Consider the following 10,000-nt stretch of genomic DNA (forward strand, 5'->3'; position numbering starts at 1 on the left):
ATAGTGTTTGTAAAAGAAAGAAGCAGCAAAGTTCTATGTTAAATGGGGATGTAGCTCAGAGGTAGATTGCCTCTTTTGCATGTATTTGCCCAGCATCCCCAAGCACTGTTTGCTGAGTTTAAGCAAAATAATTTTGCTTCTTTGCTCTAGTGTTACACTACTGGATTGTTAGTGTTTGTTGAACAAAGAAGCAGCAATGCTGCTCAAAATATGGGGATGTAGCTCAGTGTTAGAGCACATGCTTTGCATGTGTGAGGTCCTGGGTTCAATCCCCAGCATCTCCAAGCACTGTTTGCTGAGTTTAAGCAAAATAATTTTGCTTCTTTGCTCTAGTGTTTCACTACTGGATTTTTAGTGTTTGTTGAACAAAGAAGCAGCAATACTGCTCAACAAGTGGGGATGTAGCTCAGTGGTAGAGCGCATGCTTCGCATGTATGAGGTCCTGGGTTCAATCCCCAGCATCTCCAAGCTCTGTTTAAAAACTTTCATGTGAGATTAAGAAAGAGAAAAGTGGCTTCTTTTCTCTGAAGTGTTACACGACTCGATTGTTACTGTTTGTTACACAAAGAAGCAGCAGGGCTGATTGAAATGTGGGGATGTAGCTCAGTGGTAGAGCGCATGCTTTGCATGTATGAGGTCCTGGGTTCAATCCCCAGCATCTCCAAACACTGTTTGCTGAGTTTAAGCAAAATAATTTTGCTTCTTTGCTCTAGTGTTTCACTACTGGATTGTTAGTGTTTGTTGAACAAAGAAGCAGCAATGCTGCTTAAAAAGTGGGGATGTAGCTCAGTGGTAGAGCGCATGCTTCGCATGTATGAGGTCCTGGGTTCAATCCCCAGCATCTCCAAGCACTGTTTAATGACTTTCATGTGAGATTAAGAAAGAGAAAAGTGGCTTCTTTTCTCTCAATTGTTACACGACTGGATTGTTACTGTTTGTTACACAAAGAAGCAGCAGGGCTGATTGAAATGTGGGGATGTAGCTCAGTGGTAGAGCGCATGCTTTGCATGTATGAGGTCCTGGGTTCAATCCCCAGCATCTCCAAACACTGTTTGCTGAGTTTAAGCAAAATAGTTTAGCTTCTTTGCTCTAGTGTTACACTACTGGATTGTTAGTGTTTGTTGAACAAAGAAGCAGCAATGCTGCTCATAATATGGGGATGTAGCTCAGTGGTAGAGCGCATGCTTAGCATGTATGAGGTCCTGGTTTCAATCCCTAGCATCTCCAAGCACTGTTTGCTGAGTTTAAGCAAAATAATTTTGCTTCTTTGCTCTAGTGTTACACTACTGGATTGTTAGTGTTTGTTGAACAAAGAAGCAGCAATGCTGCTCAAAATATGGGGATGTTGCTCAGTGTTAGAGCACATGCTTTGAATGTGTGAGGTCCTGGGTTCAATCCCTAGCATCTCCAATCAATGTTTAATGACTTTCATGTGAGATTAAGAAAAAATATGTTGCTTCTTTCCCCTAAATTCTTACATGACTAGATTGATAGTGTTTGTAAAAGAAAGAAGCAGAGAAGTTCTATGTTAAATGGGGATGTAGCTCAGAGGTAGATTGCCTCTTTTGCATGTATATGCCCAGCATCCCCAAGCACTGTTTGCTGAGTTTAAGCAAAATTATTTTGAATCTTTTCTCTAGTGTTACACTACTGGATTGTCAGTGTTTGTTGAACAAAGAAGCAGCAATGCTGCTCAAGACATGGGAATGTAGCTCAGTGTTAAATGGAGATGTAGCTCAGTGGTAGATTGCATCTTTTGCATGTATTTGCCCAGCATCTCCAAGCACTGTTTGCTGAGTTTAAGCAAAATAATTTTGCTTCTTTGCTCTATTGTTACACTACTGGGTTGTAATTGTTTGTTGAACAAAGAAGCAGCAAAGCTGCTCAAAACGTGGGGATGTAGCTCAGTGGTAGAGCGCATGCTTTGCATGTATGAGGTCCTGGGTTCAATCCCCAGCATCTCCAAGCTCTGTTTAAAAACTTTCATGTGAGATTAAGAAAGAGAAAAGTGGCTTCTTTTCTCTGAAGTGTTACACGACTCGATTGTTACTGTTTGTTACACAAAGAAGCAGCAGGGATGATTGAAATGTGGGGATGTAGCTCAGTGGTAGAGCGCATGCTTTGCATGTATGAGGTCCTGGGTTCAATCCCCAGCATCTCCAAGCACTGTTGAATGACTTTAATGTGAGATTAAGAAAGAGAAAAGTGGCTTCTTTTCTCTGAAGTGTTACACGACTCGATTGTTACTGTTTGTTACACAAAGAAGCAGCAGGGATGATTGAAATGTGGGGATGTAGCTCAGTGGTAGAGCGCATGCTTTGCATGTATGAGGTCCTGGGATCAATCCCCAGCATCTCCAAGCTCTGTTTGAAAACTTTCATGTGAGATTAAGAAAGAGAAAAGTGGCTTCTTGTCTCTGAAGTGTTACACGACTCGATTGTTACTGTTTGTTACACAAAGAAGCAGCAGGGATGATTGAAATGTGGGGATGTAGCTCAGTGGTAGAGCGCATGCTTTGCATGTATGAGGTCCTGGGTTCAATCCCCAGCATCTCCAAGCACTGTTGAATGACTTTAATGTGAGATTAAGAAAGAGAAAAGTGGCTTCTTTTCTCTGAAGTGTTACACGACTCGATTGTTACTGTTTGTTACACAAAGAAGCAGCAGGGATGATTGAAATGTGGGGATGTAGCTCAGTGGTAGAGCGCATGCTTTGCATGTATGAGGTCCTGGGTTCAATCCCCAGCATCTCCAAGCACTGTTGAATGACTTTCATGTGAGATTAAGAAAGAGAAAAGTGGCTTCTTTTCTCTGAAGTGTTACACGACTCGATTGTTACTGTTTGTTACACAAAAAAGCAGCAGGGCTGATTGAAATGTGGGGATGTAGCTCAGTGGTAGAGCGCATGCTTTGCATGTATGAGGTCCTAGGTTCAATACCCAGCATCTCCAAGCACTGTTTGCTGTGTTTAAGCAAAATAGTTTAGCTTCTTTGCTCTAGTGTTACACTACTGGATTGTTAGTGTTTGTTGAACAAAGAAGCAGCAATGCTGCTCATAACATGGGGATGTAGCTCAGTGGTAGAGCGCATGCTTAGCATGTATGAGGTCCTGGGTCCAATCCCCAGCATCTCCAAGCAATGTTTAATGACTTTCATGTGAGATTAAGAAAAAATATGTTGCTTCTTTCCCCTAAATTCTTACATGACTAGATTGATAGTGTTTGTAAAAGAAAGAAGCAGCAAAGTTCTATGTTAAATGGGGATGTAGCTCAGAGGTAGATTGCCTCTTTTGCATGTATTTGCCCAGCATCCCCAAGCACTGTTTGCTGAGTTTAAGCAAAATAATTTTGCTTCTTTGCTCTAGTGTTACACTACTGGATTGTTAGTGTTTGTTGAACAAAGAAGCAGCAATGCTGCTCAAAATATGGGGATGTAGCTCAGTGTTAGAGCACATGCTTTGCATGTGTGAGGTCCTGGGTTCAATCCCCAGCATCTCCAAGCACTGTTTGCTGAGTTTAAGCAAAATAATTTTGCTTCTTTGCTCTAGTGTTTCACTACTGGATTTTTAGTGTTTGTTGAACAAAGAAGCAGCAATACTGCTCAAAAAGTGGGGATGTAGCTCAGTGGTAGAGCGCATGCTTCGCATGTATGAGGTCCTGGGTTCAATCCCCAGCATCTCCAAGCTCTGTTTAAAAACTTTCATGTGAGATTAAGAAAGAGAAAAGTGGCTTCTTTTCTCTGAAGTGTTACACGACTCGATTGTTACTGTTTGTTACACAAAGAAGCAGCAGGGATGATTGAAATGTGGGGATGTAGCTCAGTGGTAGAGCGCATGCTTTGCATGTGTGAGGTCCTGGGTTCAATCCCCAGCATCTCCAAGCACTGTTGAATGACTTTCATGTGAGATTAAGAAAGAGAAAAGTGGCTTCTTTTCTCTGAAGTGTTACACGACTCGATTGTTACTGTTTGTTACACAAAGAAGCAGCAGGGATGATTGAAATGTGGGGATGTAGCTCAGTGGTAGAGCGCATGCTTTGCATGTATGAGGTCCTGGGTTCAATCCCCAGCATCTCCAAGCACTGTTGAATGCCTTTCATGTGAGATTAAGAAAGAGAAAAGTGGCTTCTTTTCTCTGAAGTGTTACACGACTCGATTGTTACTGTTTGTTACACAAAGAAGCAGCAGGGCTGATTAAAAAGTGGGGATGTAGCTCAGTGGTAGAGCGCATGCTTTGCATGTATGAGGTCCTGGGTTCAATCCCCAGCATCTCCAAACACTGTTTGCTGAGTTTAAGCAAAATAATTTTGCTTCTTTGCTCTAGTGTTTCACTACTGGATTGTTAGTGTTTGTTGAACAAAGAAGCAGCAATGCTGCTTAAAAAGTGGGGATGTAGCTCAGTGGTAGAGCGCATGCTTCGCATGTATGAGGTCCTGGGTTCAATCCCCAGCATCTCCAAGCACTGTTTAATGACTTTCATGTGAGATTAAGAAAGAGAAAAGTGGCTTCTTTTCTCTGAATTGTTAAACGACTGGATTGTTACTGTTTGTTACACAAAGAAGCAGCAGGGCTGATTGTAATGTGGGGATGTAGCTCAGTGGTAGAGCGCATGCTTTGCATGTATGAGGTCCTGGGTTCAATCCCCAGCATCTCCAAACACTGTTTGCTGAGTAAAAAGCAAATTTAAATTTGCTTCTTTGCTCTAGTGTTACACTACTGGATTGTTAGTGTTTGTTGAAGAAAGAAGCAGCAAAGCTGCTCAAAACGTGGGGATGTAGCTCAGTGGTAGAGCGCATGCATTGCATGTATGAGGTCCTGGGTTCAATCCCCAGCATCTCCAAGCACGGTTTAATGACTTTCATGTTAGATTAAGAAAGAGAAAAGTGGCTTCTTTTCTCTGAATTGTTACGCGACTCGATTGTTACTGCTTGTTACACAAAGAAGCAGCAGGGCTGATTGAAATGTGGGGATGTAGCTCAGTGGTAGAGCGCATGCTTTGCATGTATGAGGTCCTGGGTTCAATACCCAGCATCTCCAAGCACTGTTTGCTGAGTTTAAGCAAAATAGTTTAGCTTCTTTGCTCCAGTGTTACACTACTGGATTGTTAGTGTTTGTTGAACAAAGAAGCAGCAATGCTGCTCATAATATGGGGATGTAGCTCAGTGGTAGAGCACATGCTTTGAATGTGTGAGGTCCTGGGTTCAATCCCTAGCATCTCCAATCAATGTTTAATGACTTTCATGTGAGATTAAGAAAAAATATGTTGCTTCTTTCCCCTAAATTCTTACATGACTAGATTGATAGTGTTTGTAAAAGAAAGAAGCAGAGAAGTTCTATTTTAAATGGGGATGTAGCTCAGAGGTAGATTGCCTCTTTTGCATGTATATGCCCAGCACCCCCAAGCACTGTTTGCTGAGTTTAAGCAAAATTATTTTGAATCTTTTCTCTAGTGTTACACTACTGGATTGTCAGTGTTTGTTGAACAAAGAAGCAGCAATGCTGCTCAAGACATGGGAATGTAGCTTAGTGTTAAATGGAGATGTAGCTCAGTGGTAGATTGCATCTTTTGCATGTATTTGCCCAGCATCTCCAAGCACTGTTTGCTGAGTTTAAGCAAAATAATTTTGCTTCTTTGCTCTATTGTTACACTACTGGATTGTTATTGTTTGTTGAACAAAGAAGCAGCAGGGCTGATTGAAATGTGGGGATGTAGCTCAGTGGTAGAGCACATGCTTTGCATGTAGGAGGTCCTGGGTTCAATCCCCAGCATCTCCGAACACTGTTTAATGACTTTCATGTAAGATTAAGAAAGAGAAAAGTGGCTTCTTTTCTCTGAATTGTTACACGACTGGATTGTTACTGTTTGTTACACAAAGGAGCAGCAGGTCTGATTGAAATGTGGGGCCCAATCCCCAGCATCTCCAAGCACTGTTGAATGACTTTCATGTGAGATTAAGAGAAAAGTGGCTTCTTTTCTCTGAAGTGTTACACGACTCGATTGTTACTGTTTGTTACACAAAGAAGCAGCAGGGATGATTGAAATGTGGGGATGTAGCTCAGTGGTAGAGCGCATGCTTTGCATGTATGAGGTCCTGGGTTCAATCCCCAGCATCTCCAAACACTGTTTGCTGAGTTTAAGCAAAATAATTTTGCTTCTTTGCTCTAGTGTTACACTACTGGATTGTTAGTGTTTGTTGAACAAAGAAGCAGCAATGCTGCTCATAATATGGGGATGTAGCTCAGTGGTAGAGCGCATGCTTATCATGTATGAGGTCCTGGGTCCAATCCCCAGCATCTCCAAGCAATGTTTAATGACTTTCATGTGAGATTAAGAAAAGATATGTTGCTTCTTTCCCCTAAATTCTTACATGACTAGATTGATAGTGTTTGTAAAAGAAAGAAGCAGCAAAGTTCTATGTTAAATGGGGATGTAGCTCATAGGTAGATTGCCTCTTTTGCATGTATTTGCCCAGCATCCCCAAGCACTGTTTGCTGAGTTTAAGCAAAATAATTTTGCTTCTTTGCTCTAGTGTTACACTACTGGATTGTTAGTGTTTGTTGAACAAAGAAGCAGCAATGCTGCTCAAAATATGGGGATGTAGCTCAGTGTTAGAGCGCATGCTTTGAATGTGTGAGGTCCTGTGTTCAATCCCTAGCATCTCCAAGCACTGTTTGCTGAGTTTAAGCAAGATAATTTTGCTTCTTTGCTCTAGTGTTTCACTACTGGATTGTTAGTGTTTGTTGAACAAAGAAGCAGCAATGCTGCTCAAAAAGTGGGGATGTAGCTCAGTGGTAGAGCGCATGCTTCGCGTGTATGAGGTCCTGGGTTCAATCCCCAGCTTCTCCAAGCACTGTTTAATGACTTTCATGTGAGATTAAGAAAGAGAAAAGTGGCTTCTTTTCTCTGAATTGTTACACGACTGGATTGTTCCTGTTTCAGACAAAGGAGCAGCAGGGCTGATTGAAATGTGGGGATGTAGCTCACTGGTAGAGTGCATGCTTTGCATGTGTGAGGTCCTGGGTTCAATCCCCAGCATCTCCAAGCACTGTTTAATGACTTTCATGTGAGATTAAGAAAGAGAAAATTGGCTTCTTCTCCATGAAGTGTTACACGACTCGATTGTTACTGTTTGTTACACAAAGAAGCAGCAGGGCTGATTGAAATGTGGGGATGTAGCTCAGTGGTAGAGCGCATGCTTTGCATGTATGAGGTCCTGGGTTCAATCCCCAGCATCTCCAAACACTGTTTGCTGAGTTTAAGCAAAATAATTTTGTTTCTTTGCTCTAGTGTTTCACTACTGGATTGTTAGTGTTTGTTGAACAAAGAAGCAGCAAAGCTGCTCAAAACGTGGGGATGTAGCTCAGTGGTAGAGCGCATGCTTTGCATGTATGAGGTCCTGGGTTCAATCCCCAGCATCTCTAAGCTCTGTTTAATGACTTTCATGTGAGATTAAGAAAGAGAAAAGTGGCTTCTTTTCTCTGAAGTGTTACACGACTGGATTGTTACTGTTTGTTACACAAAGGAGCAGCAGGTCTGATTGAAATGTGGGGCCCAATCCCCAGCATCTCCAAGCACTGTTGAATGACTTTCATGTGAGATTAAGAGAAAAGTGGCTTCTTTTCTCTGAAGTGTTACACGACTCGATTGTTACTGTTTGTTACACAAAGAAGCAGCAGGGATGATTGAAATGTGGGGATGTAGCTCAGTGGTAGAGCGCATGCTTTGCATGTATGAGGTCCTGGGTTCAATCCCCAGCATCTCCAAACACTGTTTGCTGAGTTTAAGCAAAATAATTTTGCTTCTTTGCTCTAGTGTTACACTACTGGATTGTTAGTGTTTGTTGAACAAAGAAGCAGCAATGCTGCTCATAATATGGGGATGTAGCTCAGTGGTAGAGCGCATGCTTATCATGTATGAGGTCCTGGGTCCAATCCCCAGCATCTCCAAGCAATGTTTAATGACTTTCATGTGAGATTAAGAAAAGATATGTTGCTTCTTTCCCCTAAATTCTTACATGACTAGATTGATAGTGTTTGTAAAAGAAAGAAGCAGCAAAGTTCTATGTTAAATGGGGATGTAGCTCATAGGTAGATTGCCTCTTTTGCATGTATTTGCCCAGCATCCCCAAGCACTGTTTGCTGAGTTTAAGCAAAATAATTTTGCTTCTTTGCTCTAGTGTTACACTACTGGATTGTTAGTGTTTGTTGAACAAAGAAGCAGCAATGCTGCTCAAAATATGGGGATGTAGCTCAGTGTTAGAGCGCATGCTTTGAATGTGTGAGGTCCTGGGTTCAATCCCTAGCATCTCCAAGCACTGTTTGCTGAGTTTAAGCAAGATAATTTTGCTTCTTTGCTCTAGTGTTTCACTACTGGATTGTTAGTGTTTGTTGAACAAAGAAGCAGCAATGCTGCTCAAAAAGTGGGGATGTAGCTCAGTGGTAGAGCGCATGCTTCGCGTGTATGAGGTCCTGGGTTCAATCCCCAGCATCTCCAAGCACTGTTTAATGACTTTCATGTGAGATTAAGAAAGAGAAAAGTGGCTTCTTTTCTCTGAATTGTTACACGACTGGATTGTTCCTGTTTCAGACAAAGGAGCAGCAGGGCTGATTGAAATGTGGGGATGTAGCTCAGTGGTAGAGTGCATGCTTTGCATGTGTGAGGTCCTGGGTTCAATCCCCAGCATCTCCAAGCACTGTTTAATGACTTTCATGTGAGATTAAGAAAGAGAAAATTGGCTTCTTCTCCATGAAGTGTTACACGACTCGATTGTTACTGTTTGTTACACAAAGAAGCAGCAGGGCTGATTGAAATGTGGGAATGTAGCTCAGTGGTAGAGCGCATGCTTTGCATGTATGAGGTCCTGGGTTCAATCCCCAGCATCTCCAAACACTGTTTGCTCAGTTTAAGCAAAATAATTTTGTTTCTTTGCTCTAGTGTTTCACTACTGGATTGTTAGTGTTTGTTGAACAAAGAAGCAGCAAAGCTGCTCAAAACGCGGGGGTGTAGCTCAGTGGTAGAGCGCATGCTTAGCATGTATGAGGTCCTGGGTCCAATCCCCAGCATCTCCAAGCAATGTTTAATGACTTTCATGTGAGATTAAGAAAAAATATGTTGCTTCTTTCCCCTAAATTCTTACATGACTAGATTGATAGTGTTTGTAAAAGAAAGAAGCAGCAAAGTTCTATGTTAAATGGGGATGTAGCTCATAGGTAGATTGCCTCTTTTGCATGTATTTGCCCAGCATCCCCAAGCACTGTTTGCTGAGTTTAAGCAAAATAATTTTGCTTCTTTGCTCTAGTGTTTCACTACTGGATTGTTAGTGTTTGTTGAACAAAGAAGCAGCAATGCTGCTCAAAAAGTGGGGATGTAGCTCAGTGGTAGAGCGCATGCTTCGCATGTATGAGGTCCTGGGTTCACTCCCCAGCATCTCTAAGCACTGTTTAATGACTTTCATATGAGATTAAGAAAGAGAAAAGTGGCTTCTTTTCTCTCAATTGTTACACGACTGGATTGTTACTGTTTGTTACACAAAGAAGCAGCAGGGCTGATTGAAATGTGGGGATGTAGCTCAGTGGTAGAGCGCATGCTTTGCATGTATGAGGTCCTGGGTTCAATCCCCAGCATCTCCAAACACTGTTTGCTGAGTTTAAGCAAAATAATTTTGTTTCTTTGCTCTAGTGTTTCACTACTGGATTGTTAGTGTTTGTTGAACAAAGAAGCAGCAAAGCTGCTCAAAACGTGGGGATGTAGCTCAGTGGTAGAGCGCATGCTTTGCATGTATGAGGTCCTGGGTTCAATCCCCAGCATCTCTAAGCTCTGTTTAATGACTTTCATGTGAGATTAAGAAAGAGAAAAGTGGCTTCTTTTCTCTGAAGTGTTACACGACTCGATTGTTACTGTTTGTTACACAAAGAAGCAGCAGGGCTGATTGAAATGTGGGGATGTAGCTCAGTGGTAGAGCGCATGCTTTGCATGTATGAGGTCCTGGGTTCAATCCCCAGCA

At 42.0% G+C, this 10,000-nt stretch overlaps 39 non-coding genes across 39 annotated transcripts in view; all 39 read left to right on the forward strand.

Moving 5' to 3' along the window:
• The first annotated feature begins 212 nt into the window (after positions 1-212).
• On the forward strand, positions 213-284 carry trnaa-ugc (transfer RNA alanine (anticodon UGC)). Its single transcript has one exon. It is a non-coding gene; the product is annotated as a tRNA-Ala (tRNA).
• A 111-nt stretch (positions 285-395) lies between these two features.
• trnaa-cgc (transfer RNA alanine (anticodon CGC)) lies at positions 396-467 on the forward strand. Its single transcript has one exon. It is a non-coding gene; the product is annotated as a tRNA-Ala (tRNA).
• A 125-nt stretch (positions 468-592) lies between these two features.
• trnaa-ugc (transfer RNA alanine (anticodon UGC)) lies at positions 593-664 on the forward strand. Its single transcript has one exon. It is a non-coding gene; the product is annotated as a tRNA-Ala (tRNA).
• A 111-nt stretch (positions 665-775) lies between these two features.
• Positions 776-847, forward strand: trnaa-cgc (transfer RNA alanine (anticodon CGC)). Its single transcript has one exon. It is a non-coding gene; the product is annotated as a tRNA-Ala (tRNA).
• Positions 848-972: 125 nt separating this feature from the next.
• Positions 973-1,044, forward strand: trnaa-ugc (transfer RNA alanine (anticodon UGC)). Its single transcript has one exon. It is a non-coding gene; the product is annotated as a tRNA-Ala (tRNA).
• Positions 1,045-1,155: 111 nt separating this feature from the next.
• Positions 1,156-1,227, forward strand: trnaa-agc (transfer RNA alanine (anticodon AGC)). The gene has a single exon. It is a non-coding gene; the product is annotated as a tRNA-Ala (tRNA).
• Positions 1,228-1,893: 666 nt separating this feature from the next.
• On the forward strand, positions 1,894-1,965 carry trnaa-ugc (transfer RNA alanine (anticodon UGC)). Its single transcript has one exon. It is a non-coding gene; the product is annotated as a tRNA-Ala (tRNA).
• A 125-nt stretch (positions 1,966-2,090) lies between these two features.
• trnaa-ugc (transfer RNA alanine (anticodon UGC)) lies at positions 2,091-2,162 on the forward strand. The gene has a single exon. It is a non-coding gene; the product is annotated as a tRNA-Ala (tRNA).
• A 125-nt stretch (positions 2,163-2,287) lies between these two features.
• Positions 2,288-2,359, forward strand: trnaa-ugc (transfer RNA alanine (anticodon UGC)). Its single transcript has one exon. It is a non-coding gene; the product is annotated as a tRNA-Ala (tRNA).
• A 125-nt stretch (positions 2,360-2,484) lies between these two features.
• trnaa-ugc (transfer RNA alanine (anticodon UGC)) lies at positions 2,485-2,556 on the forward strand. The gene has a single exon. It is a non-coding gene; the product is annotated as a tRNA-Ala (tRNA).
• Positions 2,557-2,681: 125 nt separating this feature from the next.
• trnaa-ugc (transfer RNA alanine (anticodon UGC)) lies at positions 2,682-2,753 on the forward strand. Its single transcript has one exon. It is a non-coding gene; the product is annotated as a tRNA-Ala (tRNA).
• A 125-nt stretch (positions 2,754-2,878) lies between these two features.
• On the forward strand, positions 2,879-2,950 carry trnaa-ugc (transfer RNA alanine (anticodon UGC)). The gene has a single exon. It is a non-coding gene; the product is annotated as a tRNA-Ala (tRNA).
• A 111-nt stretch (positions 2,951-3,061) lies between these two features.
• trnaa-agc (transfer RNA alanine (anticodon AGC)) lies at positions 3,062-3,133 on the forward strand. Its single transcript has one exon. It is a non-coding gene; the product is annotated as a tRNA-Ala (tRNA).
• A 292-nt stretch (positions 3,134-3,425) lies between these two features.
• Positions 3,426-3,497, forward strand: trnaa-ugc (transfer RNA alanine (anticodon UGC)). The gene has a single exon. It is a non-coding gene; the product is annotated as a tRNA-Ala (tRNA).
• A 111-nt stretch (positions 3,498-3,608) lies between these two features.
• On the forward strand, positions 3,609-3,680 carry trnaa-cgc (transfer RNA alanine (anticodon CGC)). The gene has a single exon. It is a non-coding gene; the product is annotated as a tRNA-Ala (tRNA).
• Positions 3,681-3,805: 125 nt separating this feature from the next.
• trnaa-ugc (transfer RNA alanine (anticodon UGC)) lies at positions 3,806-3,877 on the forward strand. Its single transcript has one exon. It is a non-coding gene; the product is annotated as a tRNA-Ala (tRNA).
• Positions 3,878-4,002: 125 nt separating this feature from the next.
• trnaa-ugc (transfer RNA alanine (anticodon UGC)) lies at positions 4,003-4,074 on the forward strand. Its single transcript has one exon. It is a non-coding gene; the product is annotated as a tRNA-Ala (tRNA).
• Positions 4,075-4,199: 125 nt separating this feature from the next.
• trnaa-ugc (transfer RNA alanine (anticodon UGC)) lies at positions 4,200-4,271 on the forward strand. The gene has a single exon. It is a non-coding gene; the product is annotated as a tRNA-Ala (tRNA).
• A 111-nt stretch (positions 4,272-4,382) lies between these two features.
• Positions 4,383-4,454, forward strand: trnaa-cgc (transfer RNA alanine (anticodon CGC)). The gene has a single exon. It is a non-coding gene; the product is annotated as a tRNA-Ala (tRNA).
• A 125-nt stretch (positions 4,455-4,579) lies between these two features.
• On the forward strand, positions 4,580-4,651 carry trnaa-ugc (transfer RNA alanine (anticodon UGC)). Its single transcript has one exon. It is a non-coding gene; the product is annotated as a tRNA-Ala (tRNA).
• Positions 4,652-4,764: 113 nt separating this feature from the next.
• Positions 4,765-4,836, forward strand: trnaa-ugc (transfer RNA alanine (anticodon UGC)). Its single transcript has one exon. It is a non-coding gene; the product is annotated as a tRNA-Ala (tRNA).
• Positions 4,837-4,961: 125 nt separating this feature from the next.
• Positions 4,962-5,033, forward strand: trnaa-ugc (transfer RNA alanine (anticodon UGC)). The gene has a single exon. It is a non-coding gene; the product is annotated as a tRNA-Ala (tRNA).
• A 666-nt stretch (positions 5,034-5,699) lies between these two features.
• Positions 5,700-5,771, forward strand: trnaa-ugc (transfer RNA alanine (anticodon UGC)). The gene has a single exon. It is a non-coding gene; the product is annotated as a tRNA-Ala (tRNA).
• A 270-nt stretch (positions 5,772-6,041) lies between these two features.
• On the forward strand, positions 6,042-6,113 carry trnaa-ugc (transfer RNA alanine (anticodon UGC)). Its single transcript has one exon. It is a non-coding gene; the product is annotated as a tRNA-Ala (tRNA).
• Positions 6,114-6,224: 111 nt separating this feature from the next.
• Positions 6,225-6,296, forward strand: trnad-auc (transfer RNA aspartic acid (anticodon AUC)). The gene has a single exon. It is a non-coding gene; the product is annotated as a tRNA-Asp (tRNA).
• A 475-nt stretch (positions 6,297-6,771) lies between these two features.
• On the forward strand, positions 6,772-6,843 carry trnaa-cgc (transfer RNA alanine (anticodon CGC)). The gene has a single exon. It is a non-coding gene; the product is annotated as a tRNA-Ala (tRNA).
• Positions 6,844-6,966: 123 nt separating this feature from the next.
• Positions 6,967-7,038, forward strand: trnaa-ugc (transfer RNA alanine (anticodon UGC)). The gene has a single exon. It is a non-coding gene; the product is annotated as a tRNA-Ala (tRNA).
• Positions 7,039-7,163: 125 nt separating this feature from the next.
• Positions 7,164-7,235, forward strand: trnaa-ugc (transfer RNA alanine (anticodon UGC)). The gene has a single exon. It is a non-coding gene; the product is annotated as a tRNA-Ala (tRNA).
• Positions 7,236-7,346: 111 nt separating this feature from the next.
• Positions 7,347-7,418, forward strand: trnaa-ugc (transfer RNA alanine (anticodon UGC)). Its single transcript has one exon. It is a non-coding gene; the product is annotated as a tRNA-Ala (tRNA).
• A 270-nt stretch (positions 7,419-7,688) lies between these two features.
• trnaa-ugc (transfer RNA alanine (anticodon UGC)) lies at positions 7,689-7,760 on the forward strand. The gene has a single exon. It is a non-coding gene; the product is annotated as a tRNA-Ala (tRNA).
• A 111-nt stretch (positions 7,761-7,871) lies between these two features.
• Positions 7,872-7,943, forward strand: trnad-auc (transfer RNA aspartic acid (anticodon AUC)). Its single transcript has one exon. It is a non-coding gene; the product is annotated as a tRNA-Asp (tRNA).
• A 475-nt stretch (positions 7,944-8,418) lies between these two features.
• On the forward strand, positions 8,419-8,490 carry trnaa-cgc (transfer RNA alanine (anticodon CGC)). Its single transcript has one exon. It is a non-coding gene; the product is annotated as a tRNA-Ala (tRNA).
• Positions 8,491-8,613: 123 nt separating this feature from the next.
• Positions 8,614-8,685, forward strand: trnaa-ugc (transfer RNA alanine (anticodon UGC)). Its single transcript has one exon. It is a non-coding gene; the product is annotated as a tRNA-Ala (tRNA).
• Positions 8,686-8,810: 125 nt separating this feature from the next.
• On the forward strand, positions 8,811-8,882 carry trnaa-ugc (transfer RNA alanine (anticodon UGC)). The gene has a single exon. It is a non-coding gene; the product is annotated as a tRNA-Ala (tRNA).
• Positions 8,883-8,993: 111 nt separating this feature from the next.
• trnaa-agc (transfer RNA alanine (anticodon AGC)) lies at positions 8,994-9,065 on the forward strand. Its single transcript has one exon. It is a non-coding gene; the product is annotated as a tRNA-Ala (tRNA).
• Positions 9,066-9,357: 292 nt separating this feature from the next.
• Positions 9,358-9,429, forward strand: trnaa-cgc (transfer RNA alanine (anticodon CGC)). Its single transcript has one exon. It is a non-coding gene; the product is annotated as a tRNA-Ala (tRNA).
• A 125-nt stretch (positions 9,430-9,554) lies between these two features.
• Positions 9,555-9,626, forward strand: trnaa-ugc (transfer RNA alanine (anticodon UGC)). Its single transcript has one exon. It is a non-coding gene; the product is annotated as a tRNA-Ala (tRNA).
• Positions 9,627-9,737: 111 nt separating this feature from the next.
• Positions 9,738-9,809, forward strand: trnaa-ugc (transfer RNA alanine (anticodon UGC)). The gene has a single exon. It is a non-coding gene; the product is annotated as a tRNA-Ala (tRNA).
• Positions 9,810-9,934: 125 nt separating this feature from the next.
• The window catches only part of trnaa-ugc (transfer RNA alanine (anticodon UGC)), a 72-nt gene continuing 6 nt past the window's right edge, over positions 9,935-10,000 (forward strand). The window contains exon 1 of the tRNA in view: positions 9,935-10,000. This exon is cut by the window's right edge and continues 6 nt beyond it. This is a non-coding gene — a tRNA (tRNA-Ala).

Source organism: Carassius gibelio, chromosome B6 (genome assembly GCF_023724105.1).
Source record: "Carassius gibelio isolate Cgi1373 ecotype wild population from Czech Republic chromosome B6, carGib1.2-hapl.c, whole genome shotgun sequence".
NCBI classification, from domain to species: domain Eukaryota; kingdom Metazoa; phylum Chordata; class Actinopteri; order Cypriniformes; family Cyprinidae; genus Carassius; species Carassius gibelio.